Genomic DNA, 19,116 nt, shown 5'->3' on the forward strand with positions numbered 1-19,116 from the left:
TAGATGATGGCATGAAAGGTGCAGCAAACCACCATGGCACATGTATACCTATGTAACAAACCTGTACATTCTGCACATGTATCCCAGAACTTAAAGTAACAAAAACAAAAACAAACAAAAAACCAAAAAGCAGAACTAAAAGATGTATTACATGAGAAAATAGTTTGCAACCTGCAATGTATTACATGCATTAGGAATTATTAAAAAACGATATAAAGCAAAACAAACCAACCCACATATCTGAGACAGAAGTGTTGTGCTGAGCAACTGAGTAGAGAGTAGGAAAAACATTGTTCTTTTTTCTTTCTATCTTTTTAATACTCAAGAGAATTGAAAGTAGGAACTCAAAGAGATATTTATACACTCATGTTCATAGCAGCATTATTCACAATAGCGAAAAGATAGAAGCAACCCAAGTGTCCATAGATGTATGAGTGAATGAACAAAATGTAGTGTATATATACAATGGAATAGTACTTAGCCTACAAACAGAGGTAGGGATTTGGGCCAAGATGTCCATCTAGAACCAGCTACAGTGCATGGTTCTCATGAATAGGAAGAAAAGGGGTGAGTAAATATAGAATTTTCAACTGAAACATCCAGGTACTTGACCAATGGAGACTAATCAAGGAAACAACGTGACCCATGGAGAATGAAGAAATCCAAAGCAAAATAATAGCCCATCTGGGAGCAAAATGGAACCAAGTCAATTTCTCCTGCTCAGGGAAACCATGGTAACCCTTGGAAACCATGCTTCTCCCATGGACCTTTGCAACCCTTGGTTTAGGAGAGCCCCTTGTGAATTCATTCTGCCAGGGCCTTCAGTCTGACATACAGTTCTGCATGGAGTCTCAGCAAAGCAGCCACTCAGGTACACACGTTGGCCCAGGAGCTTTACATACTCCAGCTCTGGACTTCCCAGCAAAAGTGACTGCAACTCCAGCAAGGCAGGAGGTTGGACCTTCATACATGCCCCAAGGAAGGGGCTGAATCCAGGGAACCGAGCAGCAACACTTAAAAGGCCCCCCTTCCATGGTGCCTCAAAGGATAAGACCACCGGCTTGGAATAACAGCCAACCACTGACAATAGTATTGCCCCAGCACAGCATAGCTGCTCTACCAAAATGTGGCCAGATTGTTTCTTTAGGTGGGTCCCCAATCCGTTCTTCCTCACTGGCTGTGACCTCCCAATCAGGGCCTCCCATCACCCCCACTGGTGTTGTCTTGCTGACAGAGATTTGAATTCTTTCTGGGATGCAGTTCCCAGAGGAAGGGATGAATCACCCTTTTTGCTGTTTGGGTGACTTAGACAATCTAGCCCGTGGCCTTTGGAGAGTCTATGCTGCCCAGAGCAGAAGCAATACTACAGCACAGCATGACTATTCTATAAAAATGTGACTAGACTGCTTCTTCAAGTGGGTCGCTGATCCCATTCCTCCTCACTGGGTAAAATCTCCCTTCTGAGGCCTCCAGCCACCCCTGGTGGTGTTCTCCAGCTGACAGATTTGAATTCCCCTCAGGACAGCATTCCCAGTTGGAGGGGTGGACCATCATCTTAGCTATTTGGGTAACAGCTATTCCACTTTGAGGGCTTTGGAGAGTGCAGACTGACCCCAGGTGGAAGAGATTCCCCTAGCACAGCACAGTTGCTCTACAAAAACAGGGCCATAATGCTTCTTTAAGTGGGTCCTTGATTCATTCCTCCTCACTGGATAGGACTTCCCAACTGGGCCCTCCAGCTACTTTGGCCATTGTTCTCTGGCCAATAGAGATTTGAAAACTTCCTGGGACAGAGCTCTGAGAGGGAGGGTGGGCTACCATCTTTGCTGTTTGGGCAACTTAGCTGTTCCAGCCTCTAGACTTTGGAGAGCTCAAGCCAACTGGCGTCAGAAGCAGTACCACAGCACAGCACAACTACTTCGTGAAAGCATGGCCATACTGTGACTTTAAGCAGGTCTTTGATCGCAATCCTCCTGACTGGGTGAGACCTCCCAACTGGGGTCTCTAGTCATGTCCCACAGATGTTTTCAGGTTGGCAACAGGTCCATAGCTCCTTGAGACAGAGCTTACAGAGGAAGAGGCAGGTTGCCATCTGCTGTTTTTCAGCCTTCACTGGTGATAACTCCAGGTACTAGAAAATCTAAGGTAACTAGGGATTGGAGCAGACCCCCAGCAAACCACAGCAGCCCTTTGGAAAAGTGGCCAGTTAAAAGAAAACAAAAATGCCATCCAAAGGTCAGCAACCTCTAAGACTGGTGGTAGATAAGTCCACAAAGATGAGAAAGATTCGGTGCAAGAATGCTGAAAACTCAAAAACTCAGAGTGTCCTCTTTCCTCCAAATGACCATATCACCTTTCCAGCAAGGATTTGAAACTGTGCTGAGGCTGAGATGATTAAAATGACAGAAGTAGAATTCAGAATATGGATAAAAACAAACTTCACTGAGTTAAAGAAACATGTTGTAACTCCATGCAAGGAAGCTAAAAGCTTTCAGGAGAGAACAGACAAAATAGCCAGTATAAAGAAGAATGTAACTGAACTTATATAACTAAAAAACACAATAAAATAATTTTATTATAGAGTTACAAGTATAAATAGCAGAATAAACCAAGAAGAATAAAGAATCTCATAGCTTGAAAACTGTCTTTCTGAAATAGGACAGGTAGGCCAGGCATGGTGGCTCGTGGCTCATGCCTGTAACCCCAGCACTTTGGGAGGCTGGGGTGGATCACGTGAGGTCAGTAGTTCAAGACAAGCCTGACCAACATGGTGAAACCCCATCTCTACTAAGAATACAAAAATTAGCTGGGAATGGTAGTTTGTGCTTGTAATGACAGCTACTTGGAAAGCTGAGGCATAAGAATCACTTGAACCCAGGAGGTAGAGGTTGCAGTGAGCTGAGATCATGCCACTGCACTCCAGCCTGGGTAACAGAGTGAGACTGTCTAAAAGAAAAAAGAAAAAAGACAGACTGAATCTATGACTGATTGGTGTACCTGAAAGGGATGGGGAGAAAGGAACCAATTTGGAAAACATATTTCAGTGTATCATCCATGAGAACTTCCTGAACCTAGCTAGACAAGCCAACATTCAAATTCAGCAAATGCAGAGAACCTCAGTAAGACACTCCATAAGAAGATCATCCCCAAGACACATAATCATCAGATTCTCCAAGGTCGAAATATAAGAAATAATGTTGAAGGCAGATGGAGAGTCTAGATCACCTATAAGGGGAAGCTAATCAGACTAACATCACACCTCTCAGTGAAAATCTTACAAGCCAGAAGAGATTGGCACCCAAAATTCAACATTCTTAAAGAAAAGAAATTCCAATCCATAATTTTATATCTGGCAAACTAAGCTTCATAAGTGAAAGTGAAATAAGAGCCTTTTCAAACAAGCAAATGCTGAGGGAATTTTTTTATCATCAGACCTGTCTTATAAGAGCTCCTAACAGAAGCAATAAATATAGAAAGGAAACACTGTTAGCAACCATTGCAAAGACACACTGATGTATACAGACGAGTGACAATATAAAGCAAGCAATTAAGAAGTTTGCAAAATAACCAGCCAACATCATGATGACAGTATCACATCCCTATATATCAATACTAACCTTAACTGTAAATGGGATAAATGCCCCAATTAAAAAAACAGAGTGGCAAGCTGGATAAAAAAACCAAGATTCATTGGTATGTTGTGCTCAACATACCCATCTCACATGGAGTGACACCCATAAGCTTAAAATAAAGGGATTAAGGAAAATCTACCAAGCAAATAGAAAACACAAAAAAAGCAGGGATTGCAATCCTAGTTTCTGACAAAATAGACTTTAAACCAACAAAGCTTAAAAAAGACAAAGAAGAGCATTACCTAATAGTAAAGGGTTAATTTAACAAGAAGAGCTAGCTATCCTCTCTCTATATATATGCACCAAACAGGAGCACCCAGATTAACAAAGCGTCTTGGAGGGTTTCAAAGAGATTGGAACTCCCATACAATAATAGTGAGAGACATTAACAGTGAGAATATAATACAGATCATTGAGAGAGAAAATTAATGAAGATATTAAGGAGTTGAACTTAGCGCTGGATCAAATGGATCTGATGGATATCTACAGATCTCTCTACCTCAAAACAATAGAATATACATTCTTCTCATCAGTACATGGTACTTACTCTAAAATCCATCCCATAATCAGAACTGAAACACTCCTCAGCAAATGCAAAAGAACAGAAATCATAAGAAACAGTCTCTTGCACCACAGCACAATCAAATTCGAACTCAACACTAAGAAATTCACTCACAACTATACAATCACATGGAAATAGAAATAACCTGCTCCTGAACAACTTTTGGGTAAATAATGAAATTAAGGTAGAAATCAACTTCTTTGCTATTAATGAGAAAAAAATACACAATATACTATAATCTCTGAGACACAGTTAAGGCAGTTTTAAGAGGGAAATTTATAGCCCTAAATGCCCACATAAAAACATTAGAAAGATCTCAAGTTAACAATCTAACATCACAACTCAAAGAACTAGAGTACCAAGTGCAAACAAATCCCAAAGATAGCAGCAGGCAAGCGATAGTGATAATCAGGGCTGAACTGGAGATAGAAACACAAAAAAATTCAAAAGATCAACAAATCCAGGAGCTGTTTGTTTTTTCCAAAAAGTTAATAAAATATATAGACCACTAGCTAGATTAATAAAGAAGAAAAGAGAGATGATTCAAATAATGATAATCAGAAATGACAAGGGGAGTATTACTACTGACCCCAAGAAATACAAACAACCATCAGTGAATATTATGAACACCTCTATGCACATAAACTAGAAAATCTAAAAGAAATGGATAAATTCCTGTACACACACACACACCCTACTAAGATTGAGCCAGGTAGAAAGTGAATCTGTGAATAGACCAATAACAAGATCTGAAATTGAATCAGTAATAAATAACCTGCCAACCAGAAAAAGCCCAGGACCAGATGGATTCAAAGCTGAATTCTACCAGAGGTACAAAGAAGGGCTGGTGTTATATCTACTGAAACTATTCCAAAAAACTGAAAAGGAGAGACTCCTCCCTAACTCATTGTATGAAGTCAGGATCATCCTAATACCAAAACCTGGCAGAGATATAAGAAAAAAAGAAAACTTCAGGCCAATACCCTTGATGAATATTTATGCAAAAATCCCCAATAAAATACTGGCAAATTGAATCCAGCAGCACATAAAAAAACGTACTCTCCGTGATCAAGTGGGCTTCATCCCTGAGATGCAACGTTGGTTCAACATACACAAATCAATCAATGCGATTTATCACATAAACAGAATTAAAGACAAAAACCATGATTATCTTAATAGATGCAGAAAAGGCTTTTAATAAAATTCAACATCCTCTAAAGTTAAAAACTCTCAATACACTAGGTATTGAAGGAAAATACCAGAAAATAATAAGTGCCATCTGTGATAAGCCCACAGCCAACACTATACTGAATGGGTGAAAGCTAGAAGCATTTCCCTTGAAAACCAGCACATGACAAAAATGCCCTCTCTCACCATTCCTACTCAGCATGGTATTGGCCAGGGCAATCAGGCAAAAGAGAGAAACAAAGGGAATTAAAATAGGAAAAGAGGAAATCAAAATATTTCTGTTGGCAGATGACATGATTCTAGATCTAGAAAACCCCAAAGCTTCTTAAGCTGACAAGAAACTTCAGCAATGTCTCAGGATACAAAATAAATGTGCAATATGGCTACCATTCCTATATACCAACAGTCCAGACAAGAGCCACATCACAAATGAACTCCCATTCATTATTGCCACAAAATGAATAAAATACCTAGGAATACACCTAACTGGGAAGGTGAAATATCTCTACAATGATAACTACAAAACACTGCTCAAAGAAATCAGAGATGACAAAAACAAATGGAAAAACATTCCATGCTCATGAATATGAAGAATCAATATCATTAAAATGGCTATAATACCCAAAGCAATTTATAGATCCAATTTATAGATTCAATGTTATTCCCATTAAACTACCATTGACATTATTCACAGAACTATGAAATAACTATTTTAAAACTCATATGGAACTAAAAAAGAGCCTAAATAGCCAATACAGTCTTGTAAATTTACAAGATTTAAGTTCCTTAAATTTACAAGAAAACAAACAACTCTAATAAAAAATGAGCAAATGACATGAATAGACACAAACAACCCTATTAAAAAGAAGGAAAAGGACATGATCAGACACTTCCCAAAAGAAGACATACATACAGCTAGCAAACATATGAAAAAAGCTCCACATCAGCAATCATTAAAGAAATGCAAATCAAAACCACAATGAGATACCATCTCATACCAGTCAGAATGGCTATTACTAAAATAATAATAATAATAATAACAGATGCTGGTAAGGTCACGGAGAAAAAAAAAACACATACACTGTTAGTGGGAATGTAGTGTAAATTAGTTCAGCCATGCTGGAATACAGTGTGGTGATTCCTCAAAGACCTAAAAACAAATACCATTCGACCCAGCAATCCCATTCCTGGGTATATACCCAGAGAATTATAAAGACACATGCATGTGAATGTTCGTTGTAGCACTCACTATTCACAATAGCGAAGACATGAAATCAGCCCAAATGCCCATCAGTGATAGACTGGATAAAGACAATGTGGTACATATACATGGTGGAATACTATGCAGCGATAAAAAAACAATGAGATCTTTGCAGGGACATGGATGGAGCTAGGGGCCATTATCCTTAGCAAACTAATGCAGAAACAGAAAACCAAATATTGCATGTTCTCACTTATAAGTGGAGGCTAAATGACAAGAACACATGGATGCATAGAGGGCAACAACAAACACTAGGGCCTATTGGAGAATGGAGAGTGGGAGGAGGGAGAATATCAGGAAAAATAACTAATGGGTACTAGGCTTAATAAACAGGCAATGAAATAATCTGCACATCACACCCTGATGGACACACATTTACCTATGTAAAAAACCTGCACATTTACCCCTAGACTCAAGATATTTTTTTTTAAAGAAAGGGAATTCTGACACATGCTACAATACAGATGAAGGTCAAGCTCACTACGCTTAGTGAAACAAGCCAATCACAAAAAGGCGAATACTGAATAATTCCACTTATGTGAGATACCTAGAATAGTCAAATTCACAGAGACAGAAAATGGGGTGATGGTTGCAAGGGTTGTGAAGGGAGAAATGGGGAGTTAGTGTTTTTTTTTTTCACAGTTTAACATTTATTTATTTTGTATTTTATAATTATTTTTTCTTATTTTTTATTGCATTTTAGGTTTGGGGGTACATGTGCAGAGCATGCAATACAGTTGCATAGGTATACACATGGCAGTGTGTTTTGTTTGCTTTCACCCCTTCACCCACATTTGGCGTTTCTCCCCAGGCTATCCCTCCCCACCTCCCCCTCCCACTGGCCCTCCCCTTTTCCCCCCAATAGACCCCAGTGTTTAGTACTCCCATCTCAGTGTCCATGTGTTCTCATTTTTCATCACCCGCCTATGAGTGAGAATATGCAGTGTTTCATTTTCTGTTCTTGTGTCAGTTTGCTGAGAATGATGTTCTCCAGATTGATCCATGTCCCTACAAACGACACAAACTCATCATTTCTGATGGCTGCATAATATTCCATGGTGTATATATGCCACATTTTCCCAATCCAGTCTATCATCAATGGGCATTTGGGTTGATTCCAGGTCTTTGCTATTGTAAACAGTGCTGCAATAAACATTCGTGTGCATGTGTCCTTATAGTAGAATGATTTATAGTCCTTTGGGTATATACCCAGTAATGGGATAGCTGGGTCAAATGGAATTTCTATTTCTAAGGCCTTGAGGAATCGCCACACCGTCTTCCACAATGGTTGGACTAATTTACACTCCCACCAACAGTGTAAAAGTGTTCCTTTTTCTCCACATCCTCTCCAGCATCTGTTGTCTCCAGATTTTTTTAATGATCGCCATTTTAACGGGCGTGAGATGGTATCTCAATGTGGTTTTGATTTGCATCTCTCTGATGACCAGTGATGATGAGCATTTTTTCATATGATTGTTGGCCTCATATATGTCTTCTTTCGTAAAGTGTCTATTCATATCCTTTGCCCACTTTTGAATGGGCTTGTTTTTTTCCTGTAAATCTGTTTGAGTTCTTTGTAAATTCTGGATATCAGCCCTTTGTCAGATGGGTAAACTGCAAGCATTTTTTCCCATTCTGTTGGTTGCTGATTCACTCTAGTGACTGTTTCTTTTGCCGTGCAGAAGCTGTGGAGTTTGATTAGGTCCCATTTGTCTATTTTGGCTTTTGTTGCCAATGCTTTTGGTGTTTTGTTCATGAAGTCCTTGCCTACTCCTATGTCCTGGATAGTTTTGCCTAGATTTCCTTCTAGGGTTTTTATGGTGCCAGTCTTTAATCAGGCTGGAGTTAATTTTAGTATAAGGTGTCAGGAAGGGGTCCAGATTCTGCTTTCTGCACATGGCTAGCCAGTTTTCCCAACACCATTTGTTAAATAGGGAATCCTTTCCCCATTGCTTGTTTTTGTCAGGTTTATCAAAGACTGTATAGTTGTAGATATGTTGTGTTGCCTCCAGTGCCTCTGTTTTGTTCCATTTGTCTATATCTCTGTTTTGGTACCAGTACCATGCTGTTTTGATTACTGTAGCCTTGTAGTATAGTTTGAAATCCGGTAGTGTGATGCCCCCCGCTGTGTTCTTTTTGCTTAGAATTGATTTGGCTATGCGGGCTCTCTTTTGGTTCCATATGAAGTTCATGGTGGTTTTTTCCAGTTCTGTGAAGAAAGTCATGGTAGCTTGATGGGGATAGCATTGATTCTGTAAATTACTTTGGGCAGTATAGCCATTTTCACGATATTAATTCTTCCTAACCATGAACATGGAATGTTTCTCCATCTGTTTGTGTCCTCTCTGATTTCGTTGAGCAGTGGTTTGTAGTTCTTTTTCAAGAGGTCTCTTACGATCCTTGTGAGTTGTATTCCAAGGTATTTTTTCTTTTTGTAGCAATTGTGAATGGCAGTTCGTTCTTGATTTGGCTTTCTTTAAGTCTGTTATTGGTGTAGACGAATGCTTGTGATTTTTGCACATTGATTTTATATCCTGAGACTTTGCTGAAGTTGCTTATCAGTTTCAGGAGTTTTTGGGCTGAGGCGATGGGGTCTTCTAGGTATACTATCATGTCGTCTTCAAATAGAGACAGTTTGGCTTCCACCTTTCCTATTTGAATACGCTTTATTTCTTTTTTTTTTTTTTTTCCTGATTGCTCTGGCTAGAACTTCCAGTACTATATTGAATAGGAGTGGTGAGAGAGGGCATCCTTGTCTAGTGCCAGATTTCAAAGGGAATGCTTCCAGTTTTTGCCCATTCAGTATGATATTGGCTGTTGGTTTGTCATAAATAGCTTTTATTACTTTGAGATACATTCCATCAATACCGAGTTTAATGAGGGTTTTTAGCATAAAGGGCTGTTGAATTTTGTCGAATGGCTTCTCTGCATCAATTGAGATAATCATGTGGTTTTTGTTTTTGGTTCTGTTTATGTGGTGAATTACGTTTATAGACTTGCGTATGTTGAACCAGCCTTGCATCCCCGGGATGAATCCTATTGTGTGGGAGTCTAAGTCTCTTTTTAAGTCATTAAGAACTTGCCTTATGTATCTGGGTGCTCCTGTATTGGGTCCATATATGTTTAGGATCGTTAGCTCTTCTTGTTGTATCGATCCTTTTACCATTATGTAATGGCCTTCTTTGTTTCTTTTGATCTTTGTTGCTTTAAAGTCTATTTTATCAGAGATGAGAATTGCAACTCCTGCTTTTTTTTGCTCTCCGTTTGCTTGGTAAATCTTCCTCCATCCCTTTATTTTGAGTCTTTGTGTATCCTTGCATGTGAGATGAGTTTCGTGAATACAGCACACTGATGGGTTTTGGATTTTATCCAATTTGCCAGTCTGTGTCTTTTGATTGGTGCATTTAGTCCATTTACATTTAGGGTTAATATTGTTATGTGTGAATTTGATACTGCCATTTTGATGCTAGCTGGCTGTTTTGCCTGTTAGTTGTTGTAGATTCTTCATTATGTTGATGCTCTTTAGCATTTAGTATGATTTTGGAATGGCTGGTACTGGTTGTTCCTTTCTATGTGTAGTGCCTCTTTTAGGAGCTCTTGTAAAGCTGGCCTGGTGGTGACAAAATCTCTGAGTACTTGCTTGTTCACAAAGGATTTTATTTTTCCTTCACTTCTGAAGCTCAGTTTGGCTGGATATGAAATTCTGGGTTGAAAGTTCTTTTCTTTAAGGATGTTGAATATTGGCCCCCACTCTCTTCTGGCTTGTAGTGTTTCTGCCAAGAGATCTGCTGTGAGTCTGATGGGCTTCCCTTTGTGGGTGACCCGACCTTTCTCTCTGGCTGCCCTTAGTATTTTCTCCTTCATTTCAACCTTGTTGAATCTGACGATTATGTGCCTTGGGGTTGCTCTTCTTGTGGAATATCTTTGTGGTGTTCTCTGTATTTCCTGCATTTGAGTGTTGACCTGTCTTGCTAGGTGGGGGAAATTTTCCTGGATGATGTCCTGAAGAGTATTTTCCAGCTTGGAGTCATTCTCTTCGTCCCCTTCTGGTACACCTATCAAACGTAGGTTAGGTCTTTTCACATAGTCCCACATTTCTTGGAGACTTTGTTCATTCCTTTTTGCACTTTTTTCTCTGATCTTGGTTTCTCGTTTTATTTCATTGAGTTGATCCTCGACTTCAGATATTCTGTCTTCTGCTTGGTCAATTCGGCTATTGAAACTTGTGCATGCTTCGTGAAGTTCTCGTATTGTGTTTTTCAGCTCCTTTAGTTCATTCATATTCCTCTCTAAGTTATCCATTCTTGTCATCATTTCCTCAAATCTTTTTTCAAGGTTCTTAGTTTCTTTGCATTGATTTAATACATGTTCTTTTAGCTCACAAAAGTTTCTCATTATGCACCTTCTGAAGTCCAATTCCATCATTTCATCACAGTCATTCTCCATCCAGCTTTGTTCCCTTGCTGGTGAGGAGTTTTGGTCCTTTCTAGGAGGCGAGGTGTTCTGGTTTCGGGTGTTTTCCTCCTTTTTGCGCTGATTTCTTCCCATCTTTGTGGATTTATCCACTTGTCGTCTCCGTATTTGCTGACTTTTCGATTGGGTCTCTTAGTGGACACCCAGATTGTTGGTGATGAAGTATTTCTGTTACTTGGTTTTCCTTCTACCTGTCTAGCCCCTTCGCTGTACGATTGCTGAGGTCCACTCCAGGCCCTGCTTGTCTGGGGTGCACCTATAGCAGCTGTGGAACAGTGAGGGATGCTACCAGTTTCTTTTTCTGCTATCTTTGTCCCAGGATGATGCCTGCCAAATGTCAGTCTTTTGGATATAGAGGGGTCAGGGAACTGCTTGAGGAGACAGTCTGTACTTTATAGGAGCTCAATTGCTGAGCTGTGAGCTCTGTTGTTCATTCAGGGCTGTTAGGCTGCTATGTTTGATTCTGCTGCAACAGAGCTCATTAAAAAAAAAACCTTTTTTTCTCAAATGCTCTGTCTTGGGGGATTGGGGCTTTGTTTTTGGATGTCTGTTGAGGTGTCCTGCCCAGCTAGGAGGCAGTCTAATCACTATTTGACTGCCGAGGCTCCGCCCTGCTGTTGTGAGGTTTGCCCTGTTGCTGCAGGCTCTTGCTCTTCTGCTGCGGTCTCTGCCACAGGCTATGCCCTGCAACGGAGTCTCTCTGTTGTAGCGGGTTGCCTCGGCAACGGCAGGCTGCGTCAGCAGTGGGCGTGTGTCTCAGTCGGGGCGGGTTGCCTCGGTAATGGTGGACACCCCTCCCCCACGGAGCACCTCAGGGACCGTCTCCACGGCAAGCGTTTGGAATCGCCGTTTTTGTCTGTCCCACTGCACTATCCCACACACTGTGTCCCTGCAATCCCCTGGGCTGGCCCACTGCCCAAGTCCCTTTCAGTCTCAAGTTCAGCCCTCTCAAGTCTCAGGTTGCCATTTCAACAGGGCACCTGGACAAGCACGCCTGTGGGGATCTCTGGGTAGGGCCGGCCGCTGCCACCCTGGCTGCCGGCTTCTCCAGGCAGAGCCTCTGCCTGGTGTCCCGCATCTCCTTTATACTTGGGAATTTCCCCGTTCTGTGGGCAACAAAGATCAGTCTGAAAATGCAGCTTTGACTCACCTCTTCGCGGATTAACCGAGAGCTTCAATCCTGGGTTGTTCTCACAGCGCCATCTTGAGTTCCTCCAGTGTTTCTTATTAGTACAGAGATTGCAAGATTTAAAAATTTTTGTGGATGAATAATGGTGACAGTATCACAATAATGTGAATATACTTAAGGCTGCTGAATTATACTTTAAAATGGTTAAAAATGGTAAATTTTATGTTATGTTATTTTATGGGCACTTAAAAATTTTGCCTAGAACTATACATAAACACACACTGCAGAGTACGTGTAAAGCAGTGAAATCTGAATAAATTTGGAAGACTATATCAATGTCAGTTTCCTGGTGGTGATATTTTATATGGTTATGCAGAATATTATTATTAGGCAAGATTGGGTGAAGGGTACTCAGAACTTTTCTGTATGATTTCTTACAGTTGTGTTTATGAATACACAGCTATCTCAGAAAGTAAGTATGAAAATGAAAGATGAAGAACACACATAAATTTCTATTTTTGTAAGAGGGATGGAGGATTCCAGGAGAGGTGAGTTTCTGTACTTCAGTTTTCTGACTTATAAAATGAGGCCAATATCACTATTTGGTGGAAATGTAAGGAATATCTGTTATGAGGACAAGCACATGGCAGTAAAAGGATTACAGGGACATTATGTGTGCTACCTACTCTAAAAAGGTGCACACACAAAAATTCTACATATCTATACATGGAAAAGGGGAATGATAAAACAAATATGATAAAATGTTAACATTCTTGGTAATCCCAATTATTTTAAGCTTTTCTATACACATTTCTAATTATTTCAAAATAAAAAGTAAAAAATAAAAGCTGAAAAACAGATGGGACTCCTATATCAAAATTAATAAAATTATATTTCTTTAAGGATACAAAAATATAAATATTAAATTATGCTAATAATTTTATATTACCAAACTTATACAATACTCAGAGGAAAAGTCATAATATTGATTATTGGTATTACCAAAATAATGACATCAAGTAAACAGTCAAAAAAAGTTAGTACACCCAAATAATACAAAACCAGAACTAGAGGGCAGGGTGTGGTGGCTCATGCCTGTAATCCCAGCACTTTAGGAGACTGAGGCAGGCTGATCACCTAAAGTCAGGAGTTTAAGACCAGCCTGGCCAACATGGTGAAACCACAACTCTACCAATACAAAAATTAGCTGGGTGTGGTGGCAGGTGCCCATAGTCCCAGCTACTTAGGAGGCCAAGGCAGGAGAATCACTTGAACCTGGGAGGTGGAGGTTCCAGTGAGCTGAGATTGCATCACTGCACTCCAGCCTGGGTGACAGAGCAAGACTCCATTTCAAAATAAAAAAATAAATAAACAAATACAAAAGTTATAGAACTAATAAATCTAAGAACTGCTTCTCTGAAATAACATTGACAAACTATTGCCAACACTAATTGACTAAAAAGGAAAAAAGTATCAATACATAAAATGAATTATCATAAAGGAGGAAACAGATTCATAGCAAGTTATTAAAATCTATTTTGGTCTATTCAATTAAAGTAAATGTTAAAACTTTGATGAAAGGTTTAAGAGACCAATTTTAATGATAGAAATTGAGCAAGTTGTCAAATATCTAACCTCTACAAATCAGTCTAAACCCAAGTGGTTTCACAGAGGATTGCTACCAAACCTTCGGAAGCAGATTATTTAAATGTTACTTAAATTGCCCTAAAATGTCAAAATATAGGAAAATTTTCCCAAAAAACTTTTTGTGAAATAAGGATAATATTTATGCCAAAGCTTGGCAAAGTGATAAGAGAAAGAGACTCTGCCTTTGAGTGTGCTCTAGAAAGCTAGAGCTTTATCTCATTTGTTTGTGAATGTCAATGCAGAATTCTTAAATAAAATGTTCCAAGTAGTAGCTAACAGAATCCAGCCACACACCAAAATTATAATATACCATGATCAAATTCATTCCAGATATACAAGGATCTTTCACCACTAGAAAATTGGTACTTCATCATATTAATAAATCTAAGGAAAAAAATAATTTCATGATCATAAAGTAAAAGAAGAGTTATAAATATCTGTTATAACAAGGAGCCTTTGTGTCTGATGGGGATGAGAACCACTGCTTAGAAAAGTTCATCTGTGTGCCTGAGACAAAAACTAAAATCTTTATTATACCATTTTGAAATAAGAAATAATGTAAATGTCCATCACAAATAAACCATGTTTTATACAATTTACATATTGTATTATATATTTTATTTCACAATGAATACCATACGGCAATTAAAATGAAAGAACTAGAGCAGTAATTCTCTGTGTGGCTCCTGAACCAACAGCAACACTTGGGAAAATAAAATTCTTGAGCCTCAATCCAGATCTACTGAATCAGGAATTCTGGTGGTGAGACAGTAATATGTGGTTTAGCAAGGCCTCTAGGTGAATTGAATTTAAACTTTGAGACCCACTGAACTAGAGCTAGATCTTCCTCTAAGGATAAATCTTAGAAATATATTAATGATGGCCACTAATGAAAAACAAAACACAATACAATGTATAAGTATGATATATTATATTACAGTTGCATAATGGAAGGTATAAGATTCCATACCAGGAGGCTATATTAGTCAGGGTCCTCCTTAGTAACATAACCAATAGAATTTGTAGATACATATATAGAGAGATGTATTTTAAGGAACTGACTTACATGACAGTGGGACTGGCAAGTCCAAAACTGCAGGGCAAGCTGGCATTCTGGAACGCCAGGGATGGGTTCATCGGATTCCAATTGCCAGGGGCACAGGGTAGAGGGCAATGAGGAGTTAGTGTTTAATGGGTACAGAGTTTCTATGACAGTTTTGCAAGATCAAAGAGTTCTGGAAGTTGATGGTGGTGATGGTTGAAAAACAATATGTATGTATGTAATACTACTGAACTGTACACTGAAAAATGATTATGATGGTAAATTTTATTATGTGTATCTTACCACAACTAAATTTTTTAAATATAGAATTTCAGACCCCACCTATACTTCCTGAATCTGAGTTTAACAAGCTCTCCAGGAGTTTGTATACATATTAAAATTGGAGAAGTACTAGACTGGAAAGGGTCTGCACAGGCTCTCTCACCTGCACACCTCTCTCACCTGCACAGGGTTATGCCTCTACACACACACAGTAAAGTTCTATACCTGATTGCAGACTCATCCCCAGGGATTACTAAGAATGAGCAGAAGTATCCCTATAACTCCTAACTCAGGCATTCTATACAAGATTAAATTGTTGGAGCTCTGAGCTATCAACCTAGGAAAGGGTGCTGGGGCTTTCCTCTCCTCTCTCTTTTCCCTGACTGAGGGTCCAGTTGTGACGGGCTTTAAGGGAATTACTCATAACACTTGATGGTCCCTGAAAAGGGATAGACAGTCATTTCATTTCCCTATTGAATATCTGCTAAGGCATTGGACTTACGATTGTAGCTTCGTAAGCATGGAGGAGAGAATGGGTAAGAGATGGCAGGGTGAGTCCTCAAAGGAACAGCCTGTGTCCCCACCAGATGTGTTAGGATTCTGTGGGGCCAGGAAGGCTGTGGAAGGTAGCTGGGCCAACTTGCTGGAACCCACAGAAAGGACCATAAATGAGAGGCTACAGGGTGTTTCCACAACCACAACCCAGGGATTAGAACTGAGGAGGGTTGGAAGAGGTCAAGTGGAGCTGGATGTTTCACATCACAGAATGGGTCAGAGAGAGGCTCCACAGGTTCCTTAGCCTCCACCCCTGCCAAAACCTCACATATATGACTCAGGAGACAGCTGCCTTGGAACCTGCTACTGAGAGTACATTAGAGAAACCACAACCCCAAAAGAGAAGACCGTAAGGGCAGCCAGACAGTAAGACATCTCCTCTCTCCCACCTCCTCAAGCCTTTGGGAATTGACTGAGCCAGGAAGAAGGAGGCGGGGGTTCCTATCTACCCAACCCAGCCACCCCGCTAAGGACTTCTGGGAGCGTAAGGACTGGAGTGAAAGCAGAAGTGCTGCCACAGACTGAATGTGTCTGTCCCCCACACCAATTCATATGTTGAAACCTAATCCTCGAGAACTAAAATAAAATTCCAAATCCCCCTTACCACCCAAACCAACCTCCTTTGGCCAATAACTCAGGGGTCCCAGAGAAACCTTAACTGGCCAGGAGGTCAGACATGCCTCATTATACCCCTTCCAGTTGCAGTGTAGACACAACAACTGAACAGCATTAATATTAAAATGGAGATCATAACACTGACAGAATGAGCTCTTTGTAGCAGTAAGATACCAAGTTATAAATAGGACTTAAGGCCATGCCAGGCAAGGTTAAGTTACACACCCCTACTCTTAAAGCATAAATTATGTTCTAACTACAACAAGGTTGTTTTTTTTCCTCTAGCAGCTAAACCAGTGCTGGGCTAGAGAAGCAATGATGAACAAGCACAGCTCATCCACCGCCAGATGATGACTAACTGAGCCTATGTTCTGCAAGCCATACTATTGCTTTGATTGGAAAAGAGACTGATTTCAGTAACTTTTTTCTGTTAAGAGACGATTGACCTTGGTCTGGTTCTGGCCAGCTTTACAGAGGTTGCAAACTTAAGTGCCTTTGTGTTTCTCCTTTGCCTTTTGACATATAGAACTGAACTGTAATGCATTTAAATGTTAAATCTCCACCCCAGAGTGAACACAGAATGCGTGTTTGCTTATCACAACTTCCTTTCACGAATATCCAAAGCTCCTCCTATGTCCCGATGAATATAGATACTTGGCCAACCTATTCAACATAAATTCTTCTCTTACCTCTCCCTCCCTCCCTTGAAATGCCTGCCTTTGGGGCTCTGCTGGGGGCTACATTTCCCATCCTGAGGATAGCCAGCCTGCAGGCTTTGATCTTTTATAAGAAATAATGTCTCCCTTCCAAATGTATGGATCTTATAACTTTTAAATTGATCCCCCCTCCCCCAATGTGATGGTAGTAGGAGGTGGGGTGTTTGGGAGGTGATTGAGTCATGAGGGTACAACCTTCATGAATGACATTAGTACCATCACAAAGAAACTCCAGAGAGCTCCTTTGTCCCCTCCACCATGTGAGGAAGGCGCCTTCTATGAACCAGAAAGTGAATCCTCACCAGAAACAGCATCTGCTGGTGTCTTGATCTCAGACTTCTCAGCCTCCAGAACTGTGAGAAATAAATTTTTTTGTAAGCCACCCACTTAATGGCATTTTGTTCTAGCAGCCTGAATGAACTCAGATAGGTGCCTTCTACCCACTCAGAATACTCAAATTTACAAGCCCTATCTGAGCAAAGAGCAGGTTGGAGGTTCATGACCCGGTGAGCAATTGAGTGATTTTTAAAAAGCAGACATGCCTATTATATTACTTTTTGAAAAAACTAAAGTAATATAATAACTACATGGTTCAATAGTTAAAAGTAACTAGTGATTGCAGGGTGAAGCATCTACCTCCATCATCTGTGTCCCAGCAAAACAGGGGATGACCAATTTTCACCAAAGGAAAACCAGCACGTTTAGATGCTTGTGCAGCCTCTTAAAGATATTCCCGGCCTGTACAAGCAACAATCACTATTAACCATTTTGGATTTTTCATTTAAAAGTATAAGAAATGACCACAATATGATACTACTTCCCACCTGCCAGAATTGATAAAGTAAGATTGACTCCACCAAACATTGACTTGAATGTGGTAGTGGAAATTCCCATATGTTACTGGTCAAGAGTGTAAGATGTCCTTATAGAATGAGTTTGAAAGTATTCTCTTCAGTTTTCTGAAAGAGTTTGAGAAAAATTGGCAGTAGTTCTTTAAATGTTTAGTAGAATTTCTGCTGAAGTAGATAAATCAAATCCTGGGCTTTTCTTTGATGGGAAAGTCTTCATTACTGTTTCAATCTCATTACTTGTTATTGTTCTTTTCAAGTTTTCTATTTCTTCATGATTCAATTTTGGTAGGTTGTATGTGTCCAGAAATCCACCAATTCCTTCTAGAGTTTCCAATATGTTGGCATATAGTTATTCATAGCAGAGTCCTACGATTCTTTGCATTTCTATGATATCAATTGTAATGTTTCCTTTTTCACTTCTGGTTTTATTTATTTGAGTCTCCTTTTTTCTTAGTCTAGCTAAAGGTTTGTCAATTTTGTTTATCTTTGCAAAAACACAACTATTTGTTTTGTTAATTTTTGTATTTTTAAAAATCTCTTTCATTTATTTATCTTTTAATCTTTATTAGTTCTTTCCTTCTACTAATTTTGGTTTTGTGTATTCTTGTTTTTCTAGTTCCATGAGGTATGAAGTTACCTTATTTATTTGAGATTTTTCTACTTTTTTGGTGTAGGCATTTGTTGTTCTAAACTGCCCTTTTGGAGCTATGTTTGCTGTGTCCCATAGGTTTTGGTATGTTGTGTTTTCATTTTCATTTGTCTCAAGAATTTTTAAATTTTTTCATTGACCCATTTGTTGCTCAGAAGGATGATGTTTAATTTTCACATTTGTATAACTGCTGATGTTTTTTTCTGTTATACATTTCTAGTTTTATTCCACTGTGGTCAGAAAAGATAATTGATATTATTTCCACTTTTAAAAGTTTGTTAAGACTTATTTTGACCTCACACATGGTCTGTCCTAGAGAATATTCCACATGCTGTTGAGAATAATGTATATTCTGCAGCTGTTGGATGGAATGCTCTACAAATTTCTGTAAATTTCCTTTGGTCTAAATTGCAGTTTAACTCTAATGTTTCTTTGTTGATTTTCTGCCTGGATGTTCTGTCTATTGCTAAAACTGGGGTGCTGAAGTCCCTTACTCTTATTTATTTTATCTGTC

The sequence above is a fragment of the Callithrix jacchus genome, chromosome 2 (assembly GCF_049354715.1).
Source record: "Callithrix jacchus isolate 240 chromosome 2, calJac240_pri, whole genome shotgun sequence".
NCBI lineage: Eukaryota > Metazoa > Chordata > Mammalia > Primates > Cebidae > Callithrix > Callithrix jacchus.